The following is a 21,235-nucleotide window of genomic DNA, read 5'->3' on the forward strand; positions in this document are numbered from 1 at the left end:
ACAGCATTCTCTTTAGCAGAAGGGAAGAACCTTCATCTTTCAGGGAGCACACATCCTGTTTCCATACGGTTTGAAATTATATATACAAACAGGGCATCCCTGCATTGGTGAGATTCCCATTAACTTACCAGTGCGGGTTATTTAATATTGTTTTTCCTAAACCAAAGCAATAGCTTTCATTGCAGTTATGTTTCCAGATATTATCTGACGATTGTTAATAATACATTTCTTTCACAGTGCTGGATGTTTTTAAAGCAGGTATTGCATACTGGAACTTAAAAAAAAATCCCATGAAATGGATAGAATAATTTATTATGGACGATAAATAAATAACCATGGAATTTGCACTCTGACACCATTAGGGAAGATTTAGATTATTTTATGTCAGTTTTTTCAAATTCATTAGTTATGTTATCTATATGTTCATCGGTTAACTAGTCACTTGCAGAGTAGTCATTAAGGAAATGAGTAACAATCACACATTTGTTCTTTGATCATAGCAAACACAATTAGAGCACTATTATATGCCTGAACTTGGACTACCAAAAGTTTAAGGTAGTTTTAGGGTCTCTTTACCTTGCAAGAAGTAGCTGAAGCATGCAATAGGCATAGGTTTATGTTTTCAATATGCCATTTTTTGATTTGAAGTGTCCACCGTGGTATCACATAGTTTCTCATTAACAGTTTTGTCTTGAGTTATGATTAATTGGATTAGAAGTCTCTGGTACTTAGAAAAAGCTCCTTCACGTTAAAGTCACATGCTGCTTAGCTCAGGAGGAAGAAATCCAAGGAGAGGGATAAAAACTGTGACACTGACATGTTAGATCTACCAGTGGCCTACCAAGTTTGATATTTAAGTTACCCCTCACACTGGCCAGTACTGGGAATATCAGAGAAACTTCTTGATGGACTGTTGTGAACTTGCATGGTTTTGTGGAAGTTCCTTCCTATTTCCTATCAAGCCGTAAGTAGTGTATATTCTGGAGCATGGAAGATTTATACTTTCTTTGATTTTTCTGAGATAAAGGGAGAGGTCTGCATGTTCTACTCAAATGGCTTATTTTTATTTGAATCCTCCCAAATTCTAGGCTTAACACTTATGAGTTTGTTTGTTTGTTTGTTTGTTTTCTGAATAGGTTAACTATTGTAATGAATTGAGTAGGTGGGACAGCTTTGTGACCTAGGACTGATGACTCTGAGCATGGGATCTTTCAGATGAAATGATAAAAGTGTGTGGCTCTAGAAGGTAATGGGAGTTCTGCACTTAACTGGTGTCATAGTGCTCCATGTGCATAGCTTGTCAAACTTGAAGCCCTATAGAGCTTAATTGTTATTGTTGTTGAATTATTTAACACAATACGTTTTGTATTTGGTGTCACACTCTGGTGTGAATATGGAAGTGAAGAGCAGCAACAATAAAAAAATGGAAATAAGTGAGTCAGAGCATTGTTGAAGAATGCGATTAAAATCAGTGGTGAGCTGAGAGGAGACAATGGGCAGGGAAGATTGGGGTCAAGCACGGAAAGATTCTTCAGAGATACCGAGCAAGTAGGTGGACTAGCTTTTTCAGTGAACACCTTTGTGGATTCCTGGAGTCTGCATGAGCAAAGCACTCAAACCTGGATTTGCTCATATATGACTTGTGCTCATGAAGGGCTGTGCCTTTGAAATCCTAGCAGGGAGCAATCGGAGCAGATTTCTGACATCACGCGGATTCCCATGGAAACTGATGTTGTAGTCTCAAGGGTAGGATTGTGTTTTCCTTGCAACAGGATGCAATGGCCTGGGAAAGAGAAACCATTTATATAGCAACAGCAGACGTAACTGCTAATGAAAATTACAGCCTGTTTCTGTATTCCTTACTTGATCCTGTAGGAAAATACTACTGTAATATTATGTAATCATATGATAGGTTTTGTATTCCTAAAACAACCAGGCCACAAACAGAAGGGACAGAAAGGGGATAATTCTGTGTGACATAATTGGATGTGGCAATAGGCCAAACTGCTTAATTCTACTGGAAAGATCCCAAATACTGTGTACAGAAGATTGCTGCAGGAGGAAGAAGGAACATGATTGCTTGGTTTAGATGTTATACGTGTTGGAGAAGCAGAGCAACAGAGCTCAAAATGTGTCTGCTCTTCTAGGAAAGGGCCTCTGATGTCTCTCTCAGAAGAAATGCTCAGCCACCTAACTCTTCTTCAGTCAAATTTATAGGAGAAAAATGTTTATTTAATACAAGCATGAGTTGGGGTTGTATGAGTATTCACATCTAAGTGAGGAATCCTTTAATCCCTAAAAAAATCTTAGCTGACTGCCCAATTTTCATTCTCTTTTAGTCGTCAGTAGTGGGCTTTTCTCAGCTATGGAATTTCATCCTGCAACATCATATGTTTTTCAGTCTGTTCCTCTGCCCCTGGCAGTCTCCTGTTCCTCAGAACCATGGCATGCAGACAAGTAATAGATATGCTGGTTTGTACGGTCATACCCATAGAGAAGCATTCAGAGGTTGGGAGATGGCTATCACTGATCACATGTCAACATCTTCAAAACTCATCTAGGTAGAGCAAACTGTTGCTCAAATAGAGTACAATTCCTTCCTGCTTATTCATTGCTTTGCTCATTATACCAATTTGCAGGCTTTCTGTGTGCAACATCATCTTCCTTATGCTGGCTTCCCTACAATCTGCTGATTCATTTATATCTCAAAACAGGCATCTCTGTCATAAGAGTTGCCTGAGTATCTGAGAAACTAATTTAATTCCAAGCTTAACACTTGTGGAAGTCAGAGGTTTTATGTAGTCTTTGCCTTTCCCCTCCTATTCCTTCCATACCATCAGGCTTTTTCCTTACTTCTGCTTCTACCACTTCCTTTCTTGGAAACAGTAGAAACTTTTTCTGCTTCCTTTTTTTCTCCTCCCTGATGTCTCTGTTTCTTACCACTGATTGATTTGTATGCTTGAAACATAGCAAAATTGACTGCCTCATCTTCCCAACCAACCACTTCCACCTCCACTTTTTTTCCTGTCTCCCAGTCCTGCCTGCAATGCGAGTGTCATACTTGACTCATCTCTCTTCTTTGTGTTGTTTCATCACACAAGTGGCCAGGAGTCCTGTTGAAACACACATGTTGACTCAGGATTAAGTTGGTAGATAGGGGGTTCACTGGTACTTTCCATTAGGTTGGACTGTTCCAAGAACTGAAACAATTCTTCTGCAGCATCTTTGACCGTCAGATAGTGTATCTAGTTATTGTCAAACTGGAAAGAGATTAACTGAATGATATGCCCTGGGGTCAGGAAGGGTGCTGCACGGGGCCAGGTTATGCCTGAATGTTGTCTGAGTGGAAGCACAGGCGCCAAAAGATTTTTCTTCCCTGCACTGGTTTAGCACACCGTGACCCAGAATGATTATGTCTTCATAGTCCAGCCACATACAGAAGCTGGTCCCTCTGAGCATCCTTGCGCAGCATGCAAGCAAAGAAATCACGAAGAGGAGGGGTGGGCTCAGAAACAGTCTTGCCCTACATTATTGATGGTTCCATAAATACAGTTCTCAGCAACTGAGTTTGTGCTTCTTTGTATTTAAGGTAATGTATTAGCCTAATCGATCAGCTGCATATATGGCAAGAGTTTTGGAGTGAGTCTGAAATGAAAGGAGAAATCTGAACATTGAGCAGCCTTTAATGAGCAAAACCTGGACATAAAGACTGTGTTCTTGACCAAAGTTTGCCAGAAAATTTTATTCTTATTCTGATCAGCACTGATCAGCTCTTTCTTGGTGCGCTTCCAACTTAGTGGAAATACAAAGTACAATGAGAGCAACGAATGCCCTCTGTCAAGAAAGGACAATTGCTTGTATGGCAAAGATTTTCTAAGACAGTAAGAGTTTTCCTGGTTAAGAAGTGCTGGGCAACTCATTCTGTGGGATTTCATGTCCCCGTTTACTGCAAAGTGATATTTTCTTTGTTCCAAATCGCTCAAGATAGACAACTTAAGTGCAAGATACAAATTCCTACTTAAAATCTTAACAACGGCTCTGGCTGACAAGGAAAATAATGGCCTAAATTCTCCTGTACAAGGTCATGGTTGGATTTGCACAGGCGTAATAGAAAGAAGAACCCATCCCAGTGGTAGTGAAACCTCCATTGGGTCCTCCTGACTCCTATGCACTTCTCAGCTTTACTGAGAGGCGTGAGGCCTATCGCTCTTGGTCACCGTGATGGCAGAGCGGGTGGCGCAGAGAATTTGTTGGGAGACGGAGCAGGATAAACATCGTGGTGCTTTCTTTGGCAGCTGGAAGCACACACAGAGGAGAGAGCATGTAGAGGTCTTTCTCCTGGCCTGCTGTTCACTCTGTTCTCCTTACTAAGCTCGTCCTTATGTGATTTCTCTGTTGCTGAAAGCATTATAAATAGAAAAGAAGAATAAGATCAAGAAAACTGACCTGTGTGCAGAAATGTGTGTGGGGAGAGTGTGTGTGGGTGCCTGGCTTGAGAGGGAGGTGGGAGATGCTGAATGGATACGGGACCAAAAGGGGCAGGATAGAAACAAGGAGTTGCAAGAGGAACAGTAAGGAGATGGGAGGTTGCTCATCTTTTGTTAATCTTCCTGCACCCCTGCAAACCTGCTGTTCTGCAGGAGGGAAGCCCACTAGCGCAGCAGTGTTATGGCAGCACAGGGAGTACTGCGGTCCCCAGGGCATCCCTCACGTTGAACCGGTGGGGAGCACCAGCTGGATGCCTCTGCCTGCCCCGGGATGTGGAACTGGCCATTTTTGCCGCTTCGGGGCATCATACAACCCACTGAGTCCTGTAAAACCGCACGGGAAAGCCATGAAACACCTACCAAAGATGTTCCGCAGTGAATATCCCTTCGCACACGGTTAACACCAATTCTAACGTAAAAGTGGTCCAAGGCTACGGATTGATGCTGTCTATTTTTTGTCATTCCTCCTTAACACTTTCTTCAGACTTTCACTATCCCTCAGCTAATATTGCTGGAAAAGCTATCTGTGGAGAAGTGCTGACCATCACACCAAAGGGCGCCTCATCTTTATTCCTTTTAATCTGCCTTTGTCTAGGTGCCTTCCACTGTATTGCAGCTCTCATTGCTAGGCATTATATTTGAGAAAACTGCTTGCTCGTTTAAAAAAAAAAAAAGAGTGGGGAGGAAAGAAAGAAGGGGAAAAAAAAGAACTTGTGAGCCTATGGTGAACTTAATTAACATCGCTGGAGGGACAGCAATAAAGTACTTAACAGGGCTATAGTAAACCTTGCAAAACATGAACAAGTCAAAATATTATTGACGTATTCAATTATTTGCAGTTGTGGGGGTTTCGTTTTCTCTTACGACTCCTGAAAATAATAAAGCACTTAAAAGTTCCGCTCTCACTTGGCTGACCTAGCGGTCTCGCCCCGGCACAGTGTGTTACCCCGGGAGGCCGCTGAGCCGGAGCCAGCGCGGGGCTAGGAGCGCTGAGAAAGCAGTACGCGCAGTCCCGCAGGAGGGGAGCAGCTCCCATTCATCTCGAGGGGCTCTTCCTGCCTGGCCTGTATTATTTATTTTACTATTATTAGCATTTCTAAGACACCAATCGCTATGGTAACTGGGTGCCCGTAATAACTTTGCATTTATGTGATTCTTTCAGCCGACGGTTTCTCTGTACTTCACGGTTACTAATTACTTTCACCTTTCACACAGGGCCCGTGGTGCTCTCTGGGTTGTTAAACCTGGGGACTTTTTGCAGATGGGGAGACTGAGGTGCAGAGGGGTTAAGGGCTGAGTCTGCACAGGTCTCCTCACTCCTGGACCTGCTTGTCCACAATAAACTCCTTTTTAGTTTCCCTCCAGCTTCCTAGAGGTGCATTTCAATAGGGGCTTAAACCTGCAGCCCCCCGTAGGCTTCATCTTTTCCTTTAAGTTGCACCCGTTGCTTTCCTTGTTTGCTAAGCCACTGAGGGCATTTGCTGGGAGCCAGGTAAGGCTTTGGCTAAATGATCTTGGTGCAAATATTTCTTGCAGCCCTTTAGCAGTGCATTTTGCATCCAGCCCTGCTTAGCCAGATTTGGGGCATGGTGGCCCCACGGTAAATGTAAAGATGGGCTTCGGGAGGACCTCGGTGCCAGCAGAGAGCGAGAGCAGCCGCATGGCTCAGCTGTGCCCCCTGCCAGCTGTAGAGCTGCAGCCAGGCTTGACCACATAGTGCCGAGCAGCAGCGGTGTTCGTAGAGGGAAGACGGTTGTGATGCACACGCGTCTGCCTGCAGGTCGGCTTTGCACACCTGGTGGGAGAAGTCCTGCACCCAGCACGGTCGCAAGGCAGCAATCTCCTTCCTGCGCTTTGCTTTGGCTTTCAGCAGCAGTCAGGACTGTGTGGTTGCAGTTACCCACTGGCTCAATAGTGTCATTTTTAATCCCGTTAATACTTCTCCTTTTAGGATCGTCTTAGCTTGCAGGCCACATGGCGGCTGAGTGGCAGGAAGCCTGTAAGCTCCGGGGTTGTGTAGGGGAAAGGCGCCGTTTGCAGCAGTTCCACTGTGCACATCACGGGAAGAATTATGGTTGAATTTCACATATATCTATAACATCTGTGTGGCTAATAAAATTGACAGAGTTTGTCATAATCAGCCTGTACTCTCCAGTGGGAGAATTACGTCTCAGCATTTGGAAATCTCATGCGCAGGCAGTTACTGAGGGAATATGCTGTGAAGATTAAGTTGTTTCTGCGTGGCAATGGATACCCTCTCTGAAATGCAATACCCACTTCTGTGCTGCAGCAAGGCTTTCACAGAGAGTGTACTGTTAAGTGGAACATAGTCATTACCTAAAAAGCTGTACATTTGTGTGGACACCCACTGTCGCAAGTGTGTGTTTACGTGCACGCAGTTGCACTAGGGTAAAATGTTTTGAACGCAATCTAAGCTAATCCCCGAAATGCTGCGTTGGATAGTCCCATCCCCTAGTCACGGTGGCAAAGGAAAAACCCGCGTTAAGAGCAGCGTAGGAGACACCGCTGTGGTCTCCTAGCCAACCCCTACCACCTTCCTGGGCGTCGCTTGTGCCCTGAGGTTGGCTCTTAGGGAGGCGTGAGCCGGGGCAGCCCTCCCCGGCACCTGGGACCGGCTTCGTCGGAGGGTGTTGGGCCCTTTTGGTGCCAGGATGCCCGGGGCGGCTGGTTGCCTCCACCTGCTGCACTTGGCAAGCGTCAGATTTCCAAAAGGCAAAAAGCCGGGAGGCTGCTGGGGAGGAGCGGCAGGCGGCTCCGCAGCCGGTCCTGCCTCCGCGGCTGGGACTAACTGAACAGGGCTAAGCAGCTTCAGACCTGTTAGTCCTTGAAGGGCAGAAAACTGAGAAATCGGCACATTTCGTGAAGTTGCTGCTTTGTAGAAAACCAGGCTGTTTCACACAGCAGCGTTTTGTAATAACATTACTCAGGGTGCTACAGAGTGCGATTTTTTCGCTGTTGTGCTGAAAAGTTGGTAAAATCCACGTTGTGTTGCTGGATCAAATATAATCAGCTGGTAGCTGTCAGGTTCCCCAAGAAAAAGTGGACAAATAATGCTGTGATGACAAATTCTGATCACATTCATTTTATAAGCAGGGATAGTTGAAAGTCTCGTATGTGATTGATTGAAAAACAGTACTCAAGAGGGATTCTTGCATTCCGTATTTATTTATTGTATTTCATTAGGTATGGGTTTAAGCAAAATTGGTTTTGCATCCAAAATACAATATGAATGTCTGCGAACACGAGAAGGCAGAGGAGCACAAACCATTTGGGCATCCGGTTGCTTTGCACGTGCACGCAGACACCTCTTTTTGAAATAAGGGGGTAGGCAACATTTGGCAGCTCCCTGCTATTCCTGCAGTTCTTTAAAAGTATGGACTTCTGATTTTCCAAGGTGATGACTTGATTTGCTGTGACTCTGGAAAATGTGTATTTCTGATTGTAGCAGTTCTGTATGTCCCAGCTCTTCCCGGTGCTGTTAGCAGTGTGCCTTAAAAACCTCTCAAATCAGCATCTGATGTTTCTCATTTAAGTTCAGAAGGAATCCAAAACAAATTAATCTCTTATGTAACTCCACTGTCTTTGTGGGATGGATATAGCAGTTCCTGCTCCACCTTTTCAGACAGTTTGTATTTACATTTGGGCCCTGACCCAAAACACATCGATTGCAGAGTGTTTCAGATCAAACCCGTGTTGCCGTAAGAAGAAAGGACTGTACTGCCATTTAAAAGTGAGTTCTAGCCTTTTATTGTTTCAGATCCAGTGATAATAAAGACAAATGCGTTGGGTTAATAATGCTCCTACCTTGAAATTTAATTTAAAATCCCTTCTAATGTAATCATATTTGGGTGTGCCATTACCCAGATGGAGAGAAATTTGTTTTGTTGAGAAATTACTTTAGCATAAGAATGACTTGAGTTTATTAACAGGGAAAAACATGACTCCCCTCCCCAACCACTCCCCGTGCATTCCAAAAATAAGAAACTCATTTCAACATGGACATTACTGGTTAAAAAATAATTACACATAATGAAATGTCATATTTCACACATACTCCCTGCAAACCACGCTTCTTAGTCTTCCCCAAAACACTGCAGGGTGTAACCAGCTCTTTCTTCCTCCTTCATGAAAAGAATATTTCACAATGGAATTGTGTGATGACAAAAAAAAAATGATGCTGGAAAAGCATCACTACCCAGAGAGACATAAGGAATTGCCACAGGCCACTGCATATAATCCCACACAATATTAAGTAGTCATTGTATCTCCTTCCAAGGCTTCATTCTTCTTTTGTGACCTACAGCCTGAATGAGAGTTTTTACAGAAATAGAGAGACATGGAACAGCAAATTTGAGAACCATGTCGTTTGTCAAAAAATGTTTGGCTTAGAATGTTTTTTTTAATGTATCTTTCAGCCGCTGTCATTAAAATTGTTAAATAACATTAGAACCGTGTTTTGTCAAGTACCTTGGGGAAAAATTTAAAATGTTGGGCGGCTAGTTAAATGCGTGCACAAAAACTAAGACCACACAGTGCAAATGCTGCAAGGAGCAGAACTCGGTTAGGCGGGTGTCTGCAGCCCCGAACGTGCGTCAGCACACCTCCGCGCTCCCTCTGCTGAGCGCTTCCGCTGCAGGGACAGCGCCGATCGGTTGTGATCAGGTGTTCACAGGTCAGGGAGGTGCTTGCCATAAATATTAGTTTGAATCGAAAAGCAAATCTCTGCAATGGTTCTGGTGCTGGCAGTTTCACTACAGGAAAGTGCGACTGCGTGACCCACACGTGTACAACGTGTGCGAGCCACTTTGCACAGTGCGGCTTTACCATTTAAGTTCTGCGTTAATTCTTTAACTGGGGCTTAGTTGGGACCTATTGATACTTCTTTTGTTAAATTTATTCAGTATGAGAAGAGGCGTGTACGTCATTTGGTGTAAAACTGAATCTCAGAAATTAATTTTGTGCCTGATAACAGAAGAATATTCAGCATGTACATTAACTGTTAACTCATTTCTAATTATGTATTTCTGAATATGAGAAATGCTGCATCTCTATGGAGACAGAAATTTTAGTTTTATTGGCTTAGGTTTGGATGGACAAGATGATTTTATTTATACCATATCCCTTTTTACATAAGTGTGTAGGGATGAGATGAGTTTGTGACATTACTGAGAAAAGAGACTGCAAGAGATTATCTAATGATTATCACTGCTGCAATAAATTGGGGTAATGGTGCTGAATTAAAGTTTCTGTGGCAAGATTTTTGCAAATTCCAGGGATTTTTGAGGAGTGCAAGAGTGAAACCAAATATGGTTCAGTTTTCTTTACTCCTTAAAGCTCTACTGTGAACTAAAGTACGTAGAAATGTTAGAAGAAATCAAAGGACAAAGCAGAGAGGCAAGGGACCGATTACAGCCCACAAGAAACAAAATAAAGACAGAGAGGCAGACTTGACAAAACATTATTTTTTAATTCCTCTTCTCAAATTAAACATTTATATGAAAAAAATAAAATAAATGCTCATTTAAATACTGAAATTTTAAAAATGTTGAACAGACTAAATCCTCTCCGTTTAATGTCCCAACCTAATCCTGCCTATAATTAAACAATACCTAATGGTAGCACTTATTAACCCTGGCTAACACTTTGTCTAGAAAATTATTTTGTAAAACTGCAGTCTGTTTTTTATGGCTGTGCTTTGCTGGATGTCTGGGAGAGGTTATACAGCCACTCATAACCCTTCCCATCCTCAGATCCAGGCATGCTTTAGATTCAGAGCTTCAAAAACCAGCTAAATTTACACCCAGCTTGCTCTGGAAATAAATCTGCTCATTTAGATGAGGTCTCATTTGAAATGGCTTAGCCCAATAATTAATCATTTCATTCCCTTTATATATTTGTGAGTATTTGAAAGAAGTTTGATTAGTTACCAGTGATTACACTTCCCAACACCCTGCAAAGGAAATAATAAAATAAAATCCGTCAGGCTTTTGGAAAGGATTGCTGGGGCTGAATTTGGGCTGAATTTAATAGGGACTTGCTAACTGGCAATTATTTGTCTGCATTTAACAGGGACTCCGTAATGAAAGAGGTTATCATCTAGGAGTTATACGGAGTCTGTTTCCAGACTCCGTTGTGGGAAGGTACTGTGCTAGGACCGAAGCCGCGGTGGCTTTCAAGTGCCTCTCCGGGCCCTTGCCGGCCACGAATGGCGTGAGAAATACCTGGGATATTTCTGGGTTTACTAGCAGAGGTACCACGGCAGCGGACCCAACCTCGGCCCCCGGGGCCGTCAGCCTCTTCACGCTCGATCATTTGTGCTCGTTCAGTAAATGCAAGAAAATAGACAAGCTTCCATTTGCCAAACTGCTGTTTCTAAATGCACTAAATTATTTTAAGGAGTCCCAAGATGCAGGTCTGATGGCATCTGCCTAATCCTGAAGGTCTCTGCTTTTAAGGAGCTGCAGAGGAGAAAAGATCGTGTCAGTCTAAGTAGATATTACACATCTAATGCTGCCCATCATTTCTTATCTGTATTGTGGCCGCGGTGGATGGATGTCAGAGTTCAACATACCCATGCTGCTTAACCTGTTCCTATTATCGCAATGACCTTAACCAGCTAGGCAGTTCACAGAGTAGGCACTAAACAGAGCATGAGATGAATTTAATGGATTACTAGGGAGTATGTTATTGCAAGGAAAAGCACCTGTGGAGCAACATATTTACCTCAGTTCCACTGAATGAGCATGTTGAAAGTGAATTGGCACAGCCTTCTGCTTTATGAAAGGAAGTATTTTGTCATTCTTCATGCTTTCATTAAGAGGATTTAAGGCAGAGGATGCTGAAATGGTTCAGCATTGGCACAAAAAAAAATTGTAGATTAATAGTGAAGCTTGAAAATAGTAAAGCATCTGATTTTCGCTTTTCCATCAACAAGCCTAATAAACCAGGATGAAACTATTAACATACAAATAGACAACCTTCTGATTAAAACAGCAGCAGCCAGCCCAGCCTGAAAAAGACCTCTTCACGCAGAAAGCAATTATGATGGTGCATGTTGTCCGATTCACTTCCATTTGCAGCAAACTTAGAAAATCCAAATGTAACCGATCATAATTTTGAAGAAGACACCAGTGTTATTTAAAAACGAGGATGCTCTTGGTTTTTATGATCATGAATGGTATTTTAGAAGCCCCAGAATCTGCTGCAAACTTTTACTCTTTGAATTTCTTGGGTAGGTATGCAGTATAAATAAGGAAAGGTAAGCCTTGTGGACCGAGCAGGAATCACGATGCTCCTTTAGTGTTACTGGCATCCTCGTTGTTTAGAAGACAAAGAGAAAGCTGGTGCTATGAAGGTCAGCTGAGACAACCAGCTAGGCTAACGTGCAGACTTCCTGAAGGCCAGATCCTTCGCTGGTGTAAATCTGCAGAGCTCAAAGGTAGCTTTCCGAGCTGTGCTTGAACAGCGTTGGCTGTGCTGAGCGGAGCTGAGTGGTCCCGTGCCAGCGGCAGGGTCCGTGTGCCGGTGCAGCGAGCTGGCCCCACGGCAGCTCTGGGGCTGGGAGGGAAAAGCTGCCTCCGCTTTTGCTGGCACCGTACCCCCAGGACTGGAACCTTATGCTGCACAGAGGATTTTGCACAAATTATGTTGTGCAAAACTTTCAGCGGTAGAAGACTTAGCAGACTAACAATTCACTAAATGTGATAGCTGTAATTCAGGGATGCATTGGTACCACATTGTGCGTGATGAGTTAAAGAGGGGACACGGGGACTGGGGGTGGGTTCTGACCCCGGTGCTTTCCACGGCAGTGCCAGGTACCCTGTTTCCCTGTGTTCATCCTTATAGCGACTGAAACCTGCACCAAATGAATTTGTAGCTATCTAAGCAGTAGTGAATAAACCTCTCCAGAGTAAAGGCAGAAATTATACTACATTTTACTATTATACTATACTTAGTTCCTTTCCTTTCCTTCAACTCCCCCATGATGCTATTCTGTGGGAAGAATATAGTTACTGGCTTACTATTAGCAATTTACAGTGTACTATATTGTCTTGTAGTGTAAAACAAGTGTTATTTCTTCCTACAAATACTATCCTAAACAAAAGGGGTCAGGTCCTTAGCTTCTGCAAGTCCTGATAGACTGCAGTAAGTTTGTATCAGCCAAGGGTTTGATTTTGTCTTTGTTTGGAGTCTGAGTCATTTTCACTCAATTTTCACCCTGGGAGGAACTGAATTTCAGCTCACCTTCTTATAGGCCTACTCCTTACTACTTAATGGGTAGTTTTGTTTTTCTTTTTTATTGGTAACTTCTTAGTAATTAAACCTGGTTCCATATGGTGATGTTTCTAGTAGTGGCACTATACTTTGACCGGGACACTTGGAGAGCGCTCATTCTGTCATATTCACCATTTGAGTTTTATTTAATAGTCTGCCTCCTGAGGATGACAGTCTACTGGAAGGAGGTTTCCAGATTTTAAAGTCAATTCAAAGCAATTTAAGGTGACAATTCATGACCACTAAGCTATTTCAGCTTTTACCTAAAACAAATTTTGTTTTGTCATGAAATGAATCACCCTTTGGCATGGGAGAATTTTCTTTCATGACAAAGCAAATCTGGTTTCCTGTTTACATGGACTGAGTATTCCTTGCACAAATGATCATGAAAGTCTGTCCAGGAGTGTGTTCACTCTTGAAAGGATTTCCAATAACATCATGCTGCCTAATTCCAATTTATGCAAGTGGAATATAAGTGGTACCAAGCCCCTCTAAATTTCCTCTTGTCTCCATTCAGAAAGGGTGTAAACGCATGCCTAAATCCCTCCTCATTCAGGAAATTGCAGAGGCTCATCTTTAATTTAAAGCATGTGTTTAGGTCCAGTTGATTTCCAAGGCAAACACATACTTATGTTGGGTTGTTTTTCCATGTCTTGAACCTCTATATACTTCCGGAGGACAGAGCCAAGATGTGTTTTTTCCAGGTGGAGGTGGGAGTGCCTGCAGAATATCTGGAGGCATCTACTTTATTTCACCTGAGAGAAGCAGTCCTCTCAGATGTTTTAAAAAGAAGTCTCGACATGGATAACACTGACATGTAGAGATTTTTTTTGTCTCTGCACTCACTCTGATATTGATGCATGTGTGCATTTAACCTGTGAGTCAGTGAGCTCATCTTCTGGTTTCTGTTTTCTTTCACAAAACTGATTTTGAATATTGCTTTCTAGCAGGGCATAAAACTAGTAACTTCTCATTTATTTAGATGGTCCAAAACCTGGACATTTAAACATTATAAAAGAATTCTTCAGAGTTGAAGCATGGTGGGATATGACTTCTGCATCACACAGAGTTAAAAAACCTAATTGAATAAGTATCCAGGACAGCTAAGGTGGCCTCCAATTGTGCAGATGCTCTTTTGCTCTCCAAAATAGTTGCATCACCTGTCAATCAGGTGGACAAATGATGTTAATGAAGCCACCTGACTGCAGACAGGCAACCAAAGGTTTTCATTTATGAGTAATATTAATTGTGGGTGTAAAATGAAAGATACAATTAAGTAGCGATGGTACCACTCAGTACTTGGATGAAACACTTTCTGAAGTTAATTCCGAAAGGTCCTAATGTCATTTGAGTGATAGGGATAAAACAGCCATGGCAGCAAATGCTTGTCAGGTCCCAGGTGTGGTGCCCAGTCGCGTAAACTGGGAGCAGGACTCCCATCGGCTTCACTTCCACCTGCGGGGAACAAAAGGGACCTGGCTATCATTTTAAAAAATATTTTGGCTGCTTATCATATTCCTATTTTGTTTATAGTAACAAGACAGTGTTTTATGAGCATATAAAATTGGAGCTCTGCACTGATCTTAGTATGTTCTTTTAAAAATATGTATAGAAGTGCCCATTGTTTATTATTCTCCTTGATTTTGGTTTTCAAGCATTGTATTCTGACTAACTTTTCATAAGTCTGGAGTAATTGGGCTAGGAGAGCAGCATTCAGGTCTCGGTTCAATATTCAAGGCAAATAAATTATGCAATTATCTGATACAGAATTACAGAGTAGCATCATATGGAAAATAATGTTGCCAAATCAAGACCACATGTTTTTAAGAGGATTATGAAGTTTAGTGATATGCAGCTAAATGTCATCTATTCGCAAAGAGCTGAGGAATTTGAAAAAATCCTTTTGAAGAGTCTACTGAATATAGTAATTGTAAAAACACTTGCCAGGATTTTTCCAAGGTCAATATCAAGAAGTCTGAAATTCAGACAGAAATGACTCTGTCCATGACAAACCTTTCTGAATGGGGCTCCTTGTTGTCCTTCACTAGGGTCTGATATTTCTCTGAGGAAGGCTGGACATCTGAGGTGATGATTTCAAGCAGTGACTGACCCCTCAAGTTTTAAGGTATTTCCTTTTTTTATAAATCATGTTAAAATAACCCATTCTTTATTTTCCAAGATTGGAAATCAAAAGATCTCAGATGCTTTCTGTTTGTTTGTTTTTTTTAAAGGAATGCATGTATTGCGTTTAATGCCCTGTGTTTGCAGTGCCTTGAGATGAGGCCTTTGGATTGTCCCTATCTAGATACCAAACAGAGCTCTTCACCCCAAGTCTGTCGCTGAGGTCAACATGCAGTTGCGAAGTCTCCACTACCCCATAAAAGGGTGGAGACAGGGTAGCAGCTTTTTCTGGAAAAGAGACGGCTGATCATGCCAAGTTGCATAGAAGCATTGGCAATAGTTTTCTTGGGGAGAGACAGAGACAGCTTCTGACAGGAGCCAACACCCACTTTCAGATGAAAAATGTTCATCGCACCATCTAACTCCTTAGCCTCTTCTCTGCAGGCGCTGCTCTGGGAAAACACCCACTGCTGTGTATCTAGAGGCCTGTGGGGATCCTATAACTTGCTCTGTGGTTCTTAAATTTTCAGTATCCACCCTGCTTGTGTTCATCGGCTCTTTCTATTGCATTTTTGCCTGCAAATTATACCACTGTTAACAGCCAACTGACTGCATTTAAATGTAGGAATACAAGTGAAACAGGTTTCTGCCTGCTTTTTAACTTCCTTCTCTAGAAACTTTAACATACGTTGTATTTTGTCGCTTGTTTGTCCCAATATCAGTCAAACCTTTGTTTTATATTGTCTCACATTTGCTTATGGTGTCCCATTGCCAGGAACCAGGAGTCTGACTGACTTCACATCTCTTTGTATTGCTATGGGAGGGATTAGCAAGAAAGCGAGGGAGTGCAGTCCGTACGTGCCCTGCTCATTCGGGCAAAATGGGCTCTGCATACACAAATGATGTAATTGTGGCTGTATTCGGGCCCAAAGAAATCACTGTTTTCTTAGGTTGAAAGGACAGACTTCTTCTCTCATGTATGTATTTTTAGACTAGCTATAATTTGATACTAGCTCTCAGAAATCTCGTTCTTTGAATAGGGTTTGGGTGCTGGGACGGGGTTATATAGACCTGTTTATTCGGTTAACTCTGTCAGCTGACTTCAGTAGGATTTGGGCAGGTCGAGAGAACTTGAAACAGTTAGCAAGAGGAGAAAATTCCCAGATGATCTAAAAAAACTCATAGACAGACACGAGTAAATCTTCAGTTTAAAAACTCTTATATAAAAGACACTTCAGATCTTTGTAATTGAGTCATTAAAATACATTTTAAGAGTGAAAAAGGATCAGAGAGTATTTCCAAATGCATGTTTCAAAATAGACTTTGCAGGATTGCCAAAAATTTTTGGAAATTGAAGGAGATAGCAGTATCTCCCATTTGGACGACCGAGCAGGAAACAAGTGCTCTGAGCGTTGGAAAGGGCCTGGGCCGTGGGGCTGGGGATCAGAAGGCAGAGGTACGGGAAGGGCACTTTGTACACTTTATTGTGCCTCACAGATTTTGCATCCTATCTGCTGTGCTAAAGGAACATGATGTGTTAGTTTTCTGCAATAAGCAGGATATTGTTTAGGTCCTTTTCCAGCAAAGTATTATCAAGGTTTTTTGTTTTGCTTTTAATTGAGGGCAACAGCAAAGTTCAGCACACCGCATGCAGATGTTACAGGGACACGAAAGTACAAGATAAGGTGCTTCCTACCACAGGAAGGCTATTTTAACGGCTAGGTTTTAAGCTGATATTTACCAAGGAAGGAAAGTCAAAGGCAACAATAATTAATGTCATCATTATGGTCTAGATTTTCACAGGAACATAGTGGGATTAGGAGCTCAATTCCTTCAGTTTTTTGGAAGACTTTAGCACAGGATTAGGCAAAATTTGAAAGACAATAAGAACCAAAATTTCAGCTTTTTTTTTTTATTTTTTAATAAGGGACCTATGTTCTGTTCAAGTATATGGATTACAGATGAAAAAGCCTGTTAACAAAAGGGAAGGTAAATTCATAGGCATCACCATCCTCCTTTATTAATAGTTCTCAGCAGAACATGCTGAGCTTTGTGAGTTTTTATATATCATTAAAACAATTTTTATTATTTGCTGAATGTTTAAGATTTCTTTTCCTGGGTAATTTAGGGAGGTAGCTGTTTATCATCTGAAATGATAAACAAAAGCAGCAAAGGGCTTTTCAAATGGGTTAGTTTGCAGCCCTGTAGAGCTATGCTTCATGAGTTTATTTGCATAGTCAGTAGAATCTAAACTAATTTAATTCATGGTAGGGAGCGCATGTTAATGACTACACTTGGTAGTTAAGGGTAGGGTACTTTTCACTTCTCACTCGGTGGCTGTGATCTGGAAGCAGGTGAGTAGATCGAAAGCATATGCCTTCTCCTGGGTGGTAAGGAGCCTGGGTGAATTGAATTCATGGTGCCCATGTGATTCTCCATAGATACGAATACACAGCACAGAAACTACCACTATGTTTGTTACCACATCAAACAGTCCAAAGGTTGCATGTGGCGAATTAGCTGTCTGCCTGCTCCGAGGGAATGAGCCGCTGCTGGCCGGTGAGAGGAGGAAAGGAGGAAACTGCTGTTGGCTGAACAGCCTTCTTGCCTTCCCAGCTTCCTCCCTTGCAGGCTTGCTCTGACTTCAGCAACTTTCTGGCCTTCACAGGCTGGAAAAAATGTATAAAGGAAGCAAAAGAAAAGGTATTTCAAAGAATGAAATTAAGAATTATAAAGATCTTTGAATAACTAGTGTTTTCAAACTGGGTTAAAGCAGACTTACAGTAATCTGACATGATGTAATCCTAGTGAAGTTGCAGGAAAGCAGAAATGAAGTATTTATTTGGGGTATTACAGTGTCTAGTATAAGACATTGTTAAAGATTGTCAGTAACTCATTATATATGTATTTTAAAAAAAATAAGAACCTCAAAGAAGAAAGAAATTTCAGATTAGAGTGCTGTTGCTGTACATGCATTATACATGCTTTTCCTTCTGTTGCATTAATGGATCCTGACTGCCAGAACAGCGAAATGAACCATTGAAATTAGCGGAACTAAGACCTAGATCTATTAGAAATTTTCGTTTGCCTGCAGTGTTGAAGTTCAGACAGATCCCCTGATTTGTGTGTGGCATTTCCAAGCTATCACAGCTATACTGTAAAATGAGTTTTGTGTTGAAGTGAAAGAATGTGGTGGTAGAAGTTGTTGAATCTGCTGCTTCTTCATGGCCAGACACCAAATACATGAAAAATAAAGGATGAAGTCTCTCTAGTGGCATATCATTAATGCTAGTGGCAAGTTGAGGAACTGCTGGGGAAAGACACAGTAATAGCAGAAGAAGCTGAGATGAATGAGGCAGTAGACACCAGCACAGAGACACCACCTTAATGATAGTAGGTCCTAAAAGGAACTAAATCAAGGCAGATTTACAGTACTGAAGGCAACCAGTGAGAAGCGAAAGCCACCCATTTAGGCTTCACTACCAAGCAGGAGAACTCAAGCGCAGTTCCCAGGCCTGATCAGAGGTGTAGGCGGTATAGCAAGTCACAGCTGAAAAATAATACCTCTTACCTTCCATTCCTTTATGATCTTGCACTGCTGCAGGATTCACCATTCCTAAGATTTTTACGTTCTGAGCGAAGGTTGGAAGTGGAATATTACTGCAGTTGGAGACTTTTCATGGAGTCATCAAACAAACATGCAACAGAGTTTATTGGCTACCCAGTCACCCTCTTAAGGAGAAAAAATATCAGTGAAAATAACATTAAAACACACTACAGAATTGTCAACAGCCTGACCTTTAGTACAGAGAACTTATCAAAAAACCCTCCGGTATTAAATTATGCTTCATTTTTAGTGCTGCCCAAGCATGTTCTGCTTATGCCAAAATAATGGAAGTCTGAGCCTTTGCTGGGAATTTCCATACTTCTGTGGCTTTAAGTTATATCCTTCAATTTTTTAATTTTTTTTTTTTTTTTTTTTTTGGTAATGGGAACTTTTAGTGCCTGGAAAATTTGAGACACTAAAAAGAACCCAAAAAATGTATATGTAGGAGAGGGGTTTGGGTTTCTTCTGAATCCCAGTCAGACTCTGGAAAACAGAACCAAACCTCAGAACCAAAAATTCCTTCATGATTTTTCAACATTCTGCTAATGCTGAGTTCCAGGATCTGGTTTACATTGGGAAACCTTGACTCCTGGCTCCAAAGGGTTCAATTAGTCAAAATGGTTGGCAGATGGAAAAAATAATTAAGTTCCATCCACTGTTTTGTACAATAAAAATAGACTCAAGACACAATGGCCTTACCTTGAACTTTACAGGCCTACGTCACATAATGATAAAGAGGGAGTCGGCTTTGAAAACCTGAATTATCTACCAGCACACATACCGAGTGCCAAGCTGGGCTGCAAGGGGTACACGCATGGTAACCTAGTGGGCTGAGCTCATGGTGATTAATTTAATGATTTTTAGGCCAAATTGAAGATGTAAATTCTGGCAGTGGGAAATAACTTGACGTGAATATTACGAGATTACCAAAACCTCGCAATAGTAGTAATAACAATAATCATCTGTTATTTGAAGAGATGCTGAAATCCATGGAAATTTTAAAGTATTATTCTTAGAAATCTTTCTCTTAAATGTTTTGTCTTTCCTGAAACTGATGGAAACAGCAGATAGATAGCACTTTTGACAAGCAATTTTTTTTTAAATGCTTAAATACAGACTAAGATGGCTAACTTTAAGGACTCAAGTCTGAAAATACTATTGTGGAGCAGACACATAACCTGTGCCCTGTATTTCATATCAAAAGGATTCCTCCTGCAGTTATCCCATAAGATAGGTGGGGCAAAGAATTACTCCCAACATTACACAGCTGATCATTTTGAAAAACGAATATGTTCACAAAAAGAAAGAGACATTTAGGGAAAATCTGCAAACTGGGAAGTGTGATTCATTATACAAATGATTTATTACAACATATTTTCTCAGCTCTAGTGAAAATTTCATGGCCAAATCAGTATTCCAGATAATAAATGCTTTAATACAGAAAACAGAAAGTGGACAAATACTCCACCATTGTAGTAGCACCTGACAGCATAGGGCATGTGGGCTATTTCTCTGTGTAGGGAATGAAGTTCCCAGCTGGTAGGAATTGCTGCAGCACCAGTTGGTGATCTAGGTAGTAATATTAATAAAGTTTTACAGAAAGTGTAAGAACTCCACGTAGCCACACTTGTAAATCTGTAGTTTTATATCCATTCTTGGCTGTCTCTCAGTTTTGGATGCAACTAGGTACTTAACATCTAAAGAGGTGGAGAAATAAATTACATTGCTCAGTGCAAGTCTGATCAGGCTCGGAAAGGTGAGGTAAGTCTGCTTCCTATTGCTCATGTCCTTCCTTCTACTCCTAAAGCTCTAGCAGATATCCCTCGATTTCCATCTCCTTCACCATCTCTCCCTCTCTCACGTCTCCCTGCTCTCAGCCGTGGCTCTAGACGCCAGCCCGCCACGCACGCTCTGCGCAGCAGCATGGCTTTGCTGCACGCTTGCACAGCGTTGCTGATGCTGGGGGAGGACGGGCGTACATGGGTGGCTTCCGACATCATATCATGAAGTGTTTTGGCAGTGCTCTGGTGGTTGAACCACGTGACCGGTGCCGCAATGGCAGCATTTTAACAAGGTGATGTTGACGTGTTTGCGATTGCTCTGATGGTTTTGACTCCTGGTTTTGCATGTATGACAGATGGGACCCACCTTTATCTTCAGGGAATGGCTCATGTATGTGCCTAGTGGTAGACCAGAAAAGCCACTGAATCTATCTCAAATCTTATGGTGTTTAGAGGGATGTTTTGCTAAGCTTGAGTCTCATTAGGTGGCTGCCCTGGAGCCAAAGCTGTCTGCATAGGGCTCAGTTTAATACACAGCAAAAGAAGGAGAATGTTTTTCTCCTTCAGCTGCTGAGGTTGTCAGTAGAAACTATGCTGAACCGCCTTTTAATTCTTCAGGATTTTGTGAGATGGTGGGTGGATGTCCTGTCTAGTGAACCCTAAAGATGTCTTTTTGTGTGTGGGGGGGTCTTAAAATTTGAAGTATGCTCTGTAGTGCTCTTCAGGGTTTGGATGAGATACCAGGCATGCTAACTGTCTCCTTGGGGATAACAATGGTGGACCCAGCATTTAAAGGGAGGTGGGCAAGGGTGCTCAAGAGAGCCAAGAGGTAGGATGTTTCTTTTGAATCATAATTTAAATTCACTCCGCCTGGACCTCCAAGTGAACCTTCAGAGCCCTGATTTCTCTAATCTCTCAAGGGCTGAGCTTCTGGGTTCAGCCTG

The 21,235-nt window shown here is 41.9% G+C and overlaps 1 protein-coding gene across 3 annotated transcripts in view; it reads left to right on the plus strand.

The window, feature by feature from the left end:
- The window catches only part of MAF (MAF bZIP transcription factor), a 239,970-nt gene that overhangs the window by 35,211 nt on the left and 183,524 nt on the right, over positions 1-21,235 (plus strand). For all 3 annotated transcript variants that reach the window (XR_010885282.1, XR_010885284.1, XR_010885283.1), the window contains exon 2: positions 14,831-14,907. The gene's annotated coding sequence lies outside the window, so the exon portion shown is untranslated. The remainder of the gene's footprint in view (positions 1-14,830; positions 14,908-21,235) is intronic.

Source organism: Apteryx mantelli, chromosome 10 (genome assembly GCF_036417845.1).
Source record: "Apteryx mantelli isolate bAptMan1 chromosome 10, bAptMan1.hap1, whole genome shotgun sequence".
Taxonomy (NCBI): Eukaryota; Metazoa; Chordata; class Aves; order Apterygiformes; family Apterygidae; genus Apteryx; species Apteryx mantelli.